This window comes from Pseudorca crassidens, chromosome 14 (genome assembly GCF_039906515.1).
Source record: "Pseudorca crassidens isolate mPseCra1 chromosome 14, mPseCra1.hap1, whole genome shotgun sequence".
NCBI lineage: Eukaryota > Metazoa > Chordata > Mammalia > Artiodactyla > Delphinidae > Pseudorca > Pseudorca crassidens.
In genome coordinates, this window is record NC_090309.1 from 14,892,539 (window position 1) to 14,904,745 (window position 12,207).

Below are 12,207 nucleotides of genomic sequence, written 5' to 3' on the forward strand. Positions count from 1 at the left end.
TCATCTAACCCACCACCTCTGGATTAATCTTTAAAAAATAAAAACCAAGCGACAGCAACAAAACCCATACACAACAACTGTTTTCCCCATGATACCTTGCATTTTGGCCTCCAAACTCATTGGCTTCCATGGAGTAAAATCCAGACCCTTCAGCCAAGGCATGCAAAGCTCTCCCCAAACTCCTTGGGCCTCCGTGGCCATCGCTGCTGAAGCCTGCACAAACATACCCCCAAAGCAGCACAGCTTCAGGGCTCAGGACCCCTGAAGACAGCCACAGACCGGGGGTTCTGAGCCCCTGCTCCATCACGGCCCTACCTTCAGAGTTGTCGTTCCCTCTGCCCCACCCGCTTCTCCAGTGCACCCCGCACACCAAGTTTATCAGACACAGCCAGCCTGTGTCAGCCTTTGCAGCCTCTCCTGGGGCTTCTCCCTGCCCAGAACCCATCCCTCAGCTTGGGTCTCCCAGGTCCAAAGCCTTTGGGGCCCCACCTCCTCCAAATCTTCCCTGACTCCCTTCATTTGACCACCGCCCCCTCCTCTAGACTTCTGTCCTGACCCAGAACCTATAGCTGATTCCATACAGACCACCCAACTGGATTGGAAGCTCCCAGTGGGCAGGAGTTATGACGTTTATGTACACCAGTGCCTTTCGTGTGTTCTGTGCCAATATATGTTGCATTTCAACATAGATGGTGAAGATGACAATGCAGGGGAAAAATAAAAACCAAATAAAAGGCTAATTCCCTCTTTCTCTATTTCAAATTAGACCCTCCCTCCCCCTCCTTCAAAATCTGCTAAAAAAACACTCAGCATAACTTCTTTATCATGTCATGTATTTAAAAAAAGGAAGCAACATTCTAGGGAATAGAGAAGTTGTAAAAGCAAATACATTTCTTTCAATGACTCAAATAGCCTAGGAAAGATAAATAAACAACTTGGACCCGAGACAAAATGTTGTTGGCTACTGAGGGAGCTAATCCAGGTGCTTCTGGGTCTAAGCTGAGCCAAAGCCTGGGTGGGATAGTGAATAAGCCTTCACTGCTGAGCTGGGTCTGCAGGGTGAGTTGACAATAAGGGAACGCAGCTCACAAAAACCAAAAAGAGGGCCAAATTGAACCTCACTGTTCATCTCTGAAATACCAAAGGGTTAATATTGTGTGGGAAGAGTTTTTTGTTGTCGTTTTTTTTTAAACGCCCACATACTCTGGTAACTAGAGTGTGACAAGCACGAGAAGTGTGGTTGTAAATCCACAGGGTCTTGAGTAGAGACCCACCATCTGATTTGGGACTTTCAGAGCTGTGACAGTCACCTCACAGTAGTGTAAGCGTCTTGTTTTGAAGGGTAAATAAACTTCATTTAAAGGGAAAACAAATATTCTGGGAGGGGCCTGTGTTTGTTAGGAGGTAGAACCACTTATCCTAAGTCACGAGTTATACTGCAAATATTTAGGTTTCTTTAAAGGAGTGGGAAAAAAATCTTTTTTCTGCAGTCTTTCCATCACTTCATCCTGCCCATCTCTGCCAAACCCATCTTTCTCAAAAATCCACTTTCACCTTGAGACTCTTTGCTCACAACTGTGTGGTGGCTTTCTGTTTCCTAATGCATGAATGTAATTATTATCATGCCTGGCCCTGAGGCCCCGGCAGTCTGTCCCCTTCCTAAAGCTGTTTCCCCCTCCCCACAGCCAGCCTCCTCCCTGCTGGGTGCCCATGCTTCACCCCTGCGCCTGGGTTCCACTGGAGGCCCAGCTCCGCCTTGCAGCCTAATGGAGGTGTTCCAGTGCTCAGTGAGCTTGGAGCTTCCTGTGAAGCACACAGGAAAGATTTTCTGTGGGTTACACTTAGTTCCCTAGTTAAAGGGTAAAGTCCTCGAGGGCAAGGACCAGTCTTTTCCGCCGCTAAGCCCAACTTCTATGTCTGGACTACAGCCAGCCCAGGGTGGCTCTTCCGTGCTAGTTAGTCTTGTCCCCTCACTTCCTTCCCCCAAGACCTACACCATCCCCCTCTGAGTCTCAAATCAGGGCAGCCCTAGTGCCCCCACTTATCTTAATCAGATGAGAATAATCAGAGATGACGTATTTAAAGAAGCCTTGGGCGAGCAATTACCAATAGCTCAATTTCATTTACAAGGGACTTTCACTGTTATCTCATACAGAAGTAGAGGAGACAACTGTAACCCCCATTTACAGATCTGATGAAAACAGAGGGATTAAATGCTCTGTTTGAGGTCACACATATAGGATGTGTCAGAAGTGGCATCTAAAGTCAGGACATGTTTTACAAAACAGAAACGGGCTCACAGACTTCGAAAACAAACTTACAGTTACCAAAGGGGAAAGGTGGCAGAGAGGGATAAATTAGGAGTTTGGGATTAACATACACACGCTACTATATTTAAAATAGATAACCAACAAGGACCTACTGTATAGCACAGGGAACTCTACTCAATATTCTGTAATAACCTGTATGGGAAAAGAATCTGAAAAAGAATGGATATATGTATAAGTAAATCACTTTGCTGTACACCTGAAACTAACACAACATTGTAAATAAATTAAACTCCAATATAAAATAAAAATTAAGTTACAGTTTTTAAAAATAAAAAAAATAAATTCGGGACATGTCTTTTAAGTCTGTCAATGTCCTTTTTCCTATACCAGGTTGACTCTTGGTAGCTAATGGTGATAATAAAGCTATTTTTATTTATGAAAAAGGAAAGATATGTCAATATGTATGTTTAGATATTTTTTCCTAGTTATTACTACCTTGAAGGGTAAATTCTAATTATTACTACCTTGAAGGGTACAAAATATGGAAAGTGTTTTTGTCTTATCTGTCTTCCTGAATTTGGGATTTTAGGATTATTATTGGCCATCTAATGTGTTTATGTTTATCACAGTGAAAACCAGTTAACCTTTTGGGTATTTAATAAAAACCCATGTGTATTTTAGAAAAACTACCCAACGTGTCATATATTGGTAGCAGTATATTGACATATAAAAGATAACATGTTATTTTTAGGCATTCCTGGAATTGTGAAACTTAGATAGCATATTTATTTTTAAAACGTGTTTATTTAGTACTTTATATGCATTATAAACCTAATGAAAACTCTGGAATGAGTGTGTAAGAACTGGCATTTTAATCTCCATTTTATTTTATTTTTATTTTTTAAAATAAATTTATTTATTTATATTTTGGCTGCGTTGGGTTTTCGTTGCTGCGCACGGGCTTTCTCTAGTTGCAGCGAGTGGGGGCTTCTCTTCATGGCGGAGCATGGGCTCTGGCCGCACGGGCTTCAGTAGTTGTGGCTCGTGGGCTCTAGAGTGCAGGCTCAGTAGCTGTGGTGCACGGACTTAGTTGCTCCGCGACATGTGGGATCTTCCCGGACCTGGGCTCAAACCCGTGTCCCCTGAATTGGCAGGCAGATTCTTAACCCCTGCGCCACCAGGGAAATCCTATCTCCATTTTAAAGATGATGAAACCAAGACCTAAGTTGATGTGACCAGGGCCACCCAGCTCATTCATGACCACATCAGTCAGGGTCCCGGCAGGAGGAAGAGGACACACTTAAACTGGATCTTTTCAGCAGAATTCAATAAAGGAACTCTTTACAAAAGCGGGAGAAATGCAAGGGACATTGTGGAGTTTTGGGGAGCTACCTAGGCCTGTGAAAGAGAGAGGAGGGCGCAATCACCAGAACCTGGAGAGAGACACCTTCAGGGGGAAGAGACGGCAGCCTGCGGCGACCTAGGAAGGAGTCGGGGTAACTAACAACCAACCTCTCTCTCCTCCTAGAGATCCCCGTTGGCCTTACTTAGGCCAGAAGACAACGGAGCCTGTTGATGTCTATACAGGTCAGTCTCCTGGGGCACAGGGCAGGGCAGAGTCCAGAAGGGCGTGGCTCTAGGGTGGGTTAAGCAAGCAGATGGTAACCAGCACAGAGCTGAATCATGGTTAAGCCTCAGACTTCCTGTCTCCTATTTCTTCCTATGCTCTTTCCATAACACCGTGGCTTAGACACACTGGGTCTTAGCAGAGAATTCCAGAGACGATCCCTTAGGGCCACAGCATCCCTCAGCGTTCAACTTTAAGCTAGCTTCCTAAAAACTTTACTGTGAGGACAAACAATCCAATGGGACCTGCAAATCAGACAGAGTCAGGAAGCTGGTGTGCAGGCCAGACCAAGATGGCGGCAGGGCTGGCAGGTGGAGAAAGCCTACGCTGAAGTCATCACTGGTTCTTGGCCATCACGTCTTGGCAGAGGTGCCCCAGAGCCTTTAATGCAGCTACAGTGGGCATTAGCTACAAGGCTGGCAAAGTCTCAACAAGAAGAGAGTCTACTATCTTTGGCATCTGGCAACTAAAATATCTTGAAAGAAAGATTTCATCTCACAGCCTTGTCTATAACAATATAATTTGTGCTTGGTTACTCTGGCTTTATTTTTATGTAATGCCCCTGGCATGAAACTCCAGGTTTTATGAAGAGAAATTATCTTGGGGCGTTGGAACATTCTGCTTTGGATGAGTTCTTTATTCACCTTTATCCTTGGTTTGATGGGGGCGAAAGTCATAAAAGAATTTAATGACAGTGACCTCTTCAAAACCCAGGAGCTATGAGAGCAGTGTAATGAGAAATGCAAAACCCAGTGTTCTCATAGAACACACACTCACCCACAAGTCATGGAGAAAGAATTCTCAGTTCCTGTCCTAGCAGAATTGTTTCCAGAGAAATGAAGTTATGGTTCCATGCAGCTCTATGGTCTGAGTGATCATACACTTCCCCAAAGAAGTGTAACTGCTAGAGCCTATAGTGACTTTGCTCTGAGTTCAATAAAGCCAATTCACTCCTCCCACCTCTCACCCAAATAAGAACCTATGCTCTTGCATTGTCCCCCAGGACTGAGGAATATTTTTCCCAGTTCCACTATTAAGCAGTTTCCCTAGTACCATTGGAATCAACCAAAGAGGCACCAAGGTAAACCCATGGATTCTCATGGCAATGGCTTTGGCACAATGGTCCCCTGGCCGTTTCTGCCTCAGGGCTTTTGCACTTGCTGATCCCTCTTTCTGGACTACTCTTACCCCAGATTTCTTCATGGGGTGAGAATATACACAGAAGTGGAATTGCTGGATCAAATGATAATTCTATGTTTAATTTTTTGAGAAGTTGCCCTACTGTTTTCCACAGTGGCTGCACAATTTTACATTTTCACCAGCCCACCTAACCTACTTTTACTTATATATCTTGTGTAGTGTCCCTACTCTTTTTTTTTTTTTAATATTTATTTACTTTTATTTAGGCTGTGCTGGGTCTTTGTTGCGGCATGCAGGATCTTTAGTTGCAACATCCGTACTTCTTAGTTGTGGCATGCGCACTCTTAGTTGCGGCATGCGGGGTCTAGTTCCCCAACCAGGGATGGAACCCGGGCCCTTACCCAGTGGACCACCAGGCAAGTCCCTTCTCTTACTTGAATGTAAATTTCACAGGGGGAGAGATTTGCTTCCCAAGTGCCTAGAACCTTGCTTGGCACCTGGTAGTGGGTGATCAGCCAGTATTTGTTTAATGAATGCAACTGTTTCGGTGCCTCTGACCTCATTTGCATCATCCTGAACCCCTTAATGCCAGCTTCATGCCGTTGGAGCCGTTCTCAGCGCACCTCCTCAGAGGCTCCCCGCCTCCTCCGCGCGTGCCCCTTGCAACGCTTCTTCCTTTCTGCTTTGTATTCTGGTTATCGGTGAACTTGCCCCATTTCTCCCTCTGAATCCTAAGCTCCTTAATGTTAGGGAGCACGCTTTGTTTATTGCCGTTCTTCTGCCATCTCTCTGGCCCAGGGAATCTATGCTCAACCCACGCTCGTTAGAGGGATGTTCTGAATACCTGAGCGACACTGGGGGCTGGGCTTGGGCACTCCAGAGCCCCCCCCCCCCAAGAATCCCAGGCTATGTGGCCTCTGCACACGCCTCTGAGCCTGGCCCTCCTGGGTCTGATGAGGGCGTTGGACCGATGACTTCTTGGGTTCCTCTTAGATATTAGGTGTGCCCTGGAGCCACGTCTTTGACAGAAAGAGCATGGTCCTCATCTTTGAGAGCCCCCAGTCTGATATGAATAAAATAAATATGTCAGAAGAGGTTAAGGACTCAAAGGAAGCCTGTGCCCAGAGCTGTCCGTGCCCGGATGGACAGTGTACCCAGCCTCTCCCTCTCCCAGTCATACTCCCCACTCGCTGGGGCTTCAGAGCACAAAACACCAGGAAACTCAAGGGGAATGCACACACTTCCCATTCTGGTGGAGAGAAAAAAAGTCTTTACAGCTCACGTGATTTCATTGGTTATTTTAAGCTGTTTATTTTTTTCTGTCCCATCCTCAGGGAATAAACATTTGCAGGCAAAACTTGGACTTTGGCGTCTTCCCCCCTTTGCTTAGCTATTTGTGTATAAATACAACTTGAGTAAAATCTCGAAAGGACTGCCAGTCCTGCCTACCCCGCTCCCACTCCCTCTTATTTCGTAAGAAAGACTTAATGAGTTTGTACCCAAGAGCGGAATGCTTCGATGACACTTAAAGCCCTCCACGTATTTAAAAAAAACTCTTTTCAAATGCATAAACAATGCACTAACAATAGTTACAGATTATTAAACAAGTCACTCATAGTCCAACAACCCTGACAAAATGCTTTTTATTTTTACCGATTACCTTGTTTACCCTTATGAGTACATAGTTTACACCGTGGTCATCAGACCGTATAATACCGCCTTGCATGCTACATTTTCCTTTTAACATCTGTAAACAAATGTATTATTCTTAAATATTACCATTTGGTAAATCCAGGTCAGATCTGTCACTGATTGATTGCCGAGTGAGTGGGTACTGGGCTGTATAGGATACAGAAAGATAGAAATTGTCCCCGCCCTCAAGGAGTTTACAGTCTCACGGAGAGATAAGACATGCATACAGGAAACAATCTCGGACAGTCGGTAGTTACATGGAAAGGTGTGTGCGCAGTACAGATGACAATGCACTCATGGTAAGCAGGTGTTCTGTGTGGTGGAGAGTTTCTCAAGGGTTAGGGAACTGAGAGAAGCCTGCCTCCCCTTGAAGGTGAGAGGGTGATGTGATGAGCAGTTCTGAAGAGGCAGAGGGAAGGGAGGGGAGGGTTCAGATAAGGATGAACGCTCGAAGGGGCTGAATACAGGGGACATACAGTTCAGATAATACAGCTCGAAGGGGCTGAATACGGGGGACATACGGTTCAGATAATACAGCTCGAAGGGGCTGAATACAGGGGACATACGGTTCAGATAATACAGCTCGAAGGGGCTGAATACAGGGGACATACGGTTCAGATAATACAGCTTGAAGGGGCTAAATACAGGGGACATACAGTTCAGATAATACAGCTCGAAGAGGCTAAATACGGGGGACATACAGTTCAGATAATACAGCTCGAAGGGACTGAATACGGGGGACATACAGTTCAGATAAGGATGAATGTTCGAAGGGGCTGAATACGGGGACATACAGTTCAGATAATACAGCTCGAAGGGGCTAAATACAGGGGACATACAGTTCAGATAATACAGCTCGAAGGGGCTGAATACGGGGGACATACAGTTCAGATAATACAGCTCGAAGGGGCTGAATATGGGGACATACGGTTCAGATAATACAGCTCGAAGGGGCTGAATACAGGGGACATACAGTTCAGATAAGGATGAATGTTCGAAGGGGCTGAATACGGGGACATACAGTTAGTTTGGGAACCACTGGAGCAATTAACCCCACAGGTACAGAAGGTGACTTTGTTGGGGAATGGTAGGACCAAAGACACGAAGATGCTGAGAATGAGAAAGAGAGCTGGAGCTTCCCGAAAGGGGGACAGAACACAAAGTCGATGTGACTGGGATGACGGAGAGGGATACGGGGGACTCAGTGTTCTTGTCTCAGTGGTCTAGCGGGAGCGCAGGTTCTTGCTGCTGCTGTCGTTTTGGTTTTGAGATACATGGCATCTATCTATCTAGATGCAGCCAGTAGATCTGGGGAGATTTAAAATACTGGGGAGCAGGAGGTGGAAGGAAAGCAGGCCCTGGGCCTTGGGGAGGGATGGCACGCCAGGACTCACAAGTAAACACACAGGTCAAAGCAGGACCTCTCTCCTCTGGTTTATTGCTCTCTTCCTGCCTAGAGCAGTGCCTGGCACTGAGGGAGTCCTTATAAGTACAGTATTTGTTGAATGAGAGCTGAATCAAGTCTAGTTTTGCAAAATTTCTGTACAAAGTCCAGCACATCTCAATTCCTCCTCCAGGCCTCAGTGTCAGCTCTCTGTGATGGAGTTATTTTTCCAAGTGCGCCTCATGGCCCTTTTGGGCCGGGTCAGGCCGGGAAGCCACATGAGTCTCACTAATCCTGAGCCTTGCTGAGCTGTAACGATTGGCACTGGGGGACAATGACTTAAGATCCCAGTTAGTCATCCTGGCAGCTGCTTCCTGCCTCCCTTCCCTCGTTGCCTTCTGTTCGGGCCTTTCTTGGGTGGGAAGAGGATATTACCCAGACTCACCAATGATTACCACTGGAAGGCAGCTTACCCAGCGGCACATGCGCCCCTGTCATCAGACAGATGAACTGAGTCAGGCCCAGAAGGGAGTGGGGCTGATTCAAACCCAGGGCTGTCTGGAATCAGCTCACAGGCCAGCCTCATCCACGCAAAAATCTAACAAATGTCACTGAGCATGTGCTACGTGTCAGGCGCTGCTTCGGTGCTGGAGAAACAGCAGTGAGCAAACAGACAAAACTGCGGAGGTGGGGAGAACAATCATCAACCAGATAACTAAGGTGGACGGTGAGAGGAGACAGGGCAAAAGCAAGGGGGTGGGGGATGGGGCTTGCAATTGTAGGGAGGTGGTCAAGGAAGGCCTCGGCAAGAAAATGACATCAGAGCAAAGCACTGAACAGGAAGCAGGAGGGAGCGTGGGGCCGTCTGGGTGAAGAGTAGTGCAAAGGCCCTGTGGTAGCAGTGGGCCTGGCATGTTCCAGGAACAGTGAAGAGGGATGTGAGGGGAGAGTAAGAGGAAATGAGGCCTGAGGGGTAACGGGGGCGGGGTGCATGCGGTCTCAGAGTCCCCATGTGAGGCCTTTGGCTTTTATTCTTCCCACTCACTGCCCATTGTCTAATTCATGACCCGACCTTTTCCTGTTGACGCTCAGGGGCGCTGGGATGTCTGTGGGCAGAGGGGAGAATGGGGCAGCCAACAGGGCTCTTGAAAGCACATGGCAGTGGCGTGGGCAGCTGCCTGGGCCACCTGTGCTGAGCCCGCCTCCGCGTTCCTGCTCCAGAAGTCTTTCCAGCCGACAGGACAGAGTGACATCCCATTTCAGGATAGGGAGAAAGAGCACAGATGCAAAGCAAAGCCAAATCAATTGAGTACGTAGAATCTTTAAAATATCGGAGAAGGGTGGGACTTCCCTGGCGGTCCAGTGGTTAAGACTCTGAGCTCCCAAGGCAGGGGGCCCAGGTTCAATCCCTGGTCAGGGAACTAGATTCCTCATGCTGCAACTAAGAGCCCACATGCTGCAACTAAAGATCCCGCATGCAGCAACTAAGACCCAGGGCAGCCAAATAAATAAATAAAGATTAAAAATAAATAAATAAAATGTCGGAGGGGAATGAGTTCATAGCTGAAGCCAGTGCAGAGGGCTGAGTCAGACCCCAGCAGCGCCCATGCCTTGGCGGAGTGAAGAATAGAACAAGTATTGATGTAGACGTGCCTGGCAAACACTGGTGCCCAATGGCAACCATTTTATTAGCTCGGGCTTCTCATCTCTAGTGTCCCATGGTTCCTGTCAGTGCTCCGTGCCCACATGAATGAGGCTCCTGCTTCAACGGGTTTGCCAAGGACCAGTGTGGGTGCCAGGCCCCGGGTGGGCAGCTGAGGCAGTTGGTTGATTAGCACAGTAGGTTTAGAGCAAACTCCTGCCTGCCAAGGATCCCACCGCCCAGAAGAAGCTGTTACACACCCCAGGGCAGAGCCAGGTGGGCACATCTGTCTCCCTGAGCATCTCACTCCCTCCTGGTGACCAGGTCCTCTGCTCTGTGATGACCTGAGAAAGGTCTGGGTAGAGCTGGAATCCAGGGTCAGAGCACTGTAGAGTTCAGTCAAGCTGGTCTTGAACCCTGGCTCTGGCTATAATTCTCATCTGTGTTCCCCACCCCTCCCCCAGGAGGGTCCTGTTCAAGAGTCAAGGCCAACTCAATTCCACAATGTTTTTTCTTTTCCAGCTGCCAGGCATTTTATGTGGGGCAGGGAATATTAAGATCGATAAGGCATGAACCTTCCCTTCAGAGATTTGAATCTACTGTGTATATGTGGAGTACACACATGTGTGTATATGCACATTAACTCACACATGCGCGTGGGAGGCTGCCTGAGATATTAGTAGGAAGAATCCTGAACTTGAGTGAGATGGCTTTGTCCCAAGTCCCCGGGGGCCTTGGGTGTACCACTCGTCTTCTTGAAGTCTTGGATTCCACTGCTGTTCAGCAGGGATAATAATGAAGCTTGCCCTGTCTGCGTTAGCGGGCTTGCTGGGAGGACCAGAGGGGCAATGCTCATAAGTGGGAAAGTACTCAACACACACACAGGATTGTGTACTCATGAACGTTCATAGTGTGTACGTGAACACAGAAATGCACAGTTATCTGCATGAGCCAAAAAGAATAGGCTAAAATCAAAGAAGGGGCACCAACGGTAGCAGGAGAAGGAACCTGAGAAAGATGCAGGATGTCATTCCAAATCCATCTCCGTATGTGGGCATATTGGTTGATGTAAGGCTGTGTGTTGCCCAAACCCTTGAAGGCCCAGCCCTCCAGAGTCCCCCTAGCTCTCTAGCAGAGCAAGAATGTTCCTCCTCAGTCTGAGGAGGCTGCATCCTCCCCAGGTCGAAGGCATCATTATCATCAGCTACAGCCATTATTATTATTATTATTTTTTTTTTTTTTGCAGTACACAGGCCTCTCACTGTTGTGGCCTCTCCCGTTGTGGAGCACAGGCTCCAGACGCGCAGGCCCATCGGCCATGGCTCACGGGCCCAGCCGCTCCGCGGCATGTGGGATCTTCCCAGACCGGGGCACGAACCCGCGTCCCCTGCATCGGCAGGCGGGCTCCCAACCACTGCGCCACCAGGGAAGCCCATACAGCCATTATTGAGTACATACTAAGGGTGAGACGCTGAGGCTACGAGAACTAACATTTAGGAAGTACCCAGTACCAGATGTACAACACCATGCAAACATTTTGCAATCATTATCTCACTTCATTGTTGACCATAGCTCTGCAAGATAGGTATTGCTATCTTCATTTTATGGAATAATAATAATAAATACTATTATTAAATGCTTACAAAGTGTTTAACACGTATTAATGCACTTAATCCCCATGAGAGCCTTGTGAGGTAACCACAATTATTCTTTATCCCCACTTTTTGGAGGAGGAAACTGAGACAAACTGAGGTTAAGTAACTTTTCCAAGGTCACACAACTGGTATGTGGTTGTGCCCAAATGCTTTTTCTTGCTGATTACTCCCTTGCCTTTCCTAATCTCTGTGCTATATCACAGGGAACTACATTTTCCAGGCTCCCTTGCTCTCCAGTTTCCCGGTTGATTCAGCCAATGGCAAGCACTAATGGAAGCTTGGAGAAAGGGAGGAGGAGAGAAGCCAGAGTATTTTTCCCTGTCCCTCTCTCTGCTTCCTGTGGTGTCTCTGGCAACAGCTGTGTCTCCCATGGCTCCTGTATCTGCTCCACAGGCCCTTGCTCCATGGTCCCAACTCCCATCAGGCAACCTTATGGGGTTCTAGATTCCATCACATGGCTCCCACTCTACGCTTTAGCAATAGTACATCCTCCTCCTGTTGCACCCCCAGTAGAATATTTTTGCATTAAGCTACTTAGTCCTTCCATATCATGTTACCAATTCCCTGTATTAAATCCCCTCTGCTTAAAAGACCTAGAAGACTTTGCATTTGCCTGGGTGGACCTTGCTGATATCCAGAAAAAATGACTGTAGAGTCCATAGTCTTAATCTTTTCAGATGAGAAAACTGACTCAGACTTACTTCAGGTTGTAAAACCAATGAACTATAAAAAAAAGACCCAAGAAAAGTTGGGAAAAGAAAGAAAATAAGAGGCTGTTCTTTTAGATATCAAAACAT

General features: G+C 47.1%; 1 long non-coding RNA gene across 1 annotated transcript in view; it reads left to right on the forward strand.

The window, feature by feature from the left end:
* The first annotated feature begins 7,503 nt into the window (after nt 1-7,503).
* The window catches only part of LOC137206008 (uncharacterized), a 45,921-nt gene continuing 41,217 nt past the window's right edge, over nt 7,504-12,207 (forward strand). The window contains exon 1 of the long non-coding RNA XR_010934406.1: nt 7,504-8,800. This is a non-coding gene — a long non-coding RNA (uncharacterized lncRNA). The remainder of the gene's footprint in view (nt 8,801-12,207) is intronic.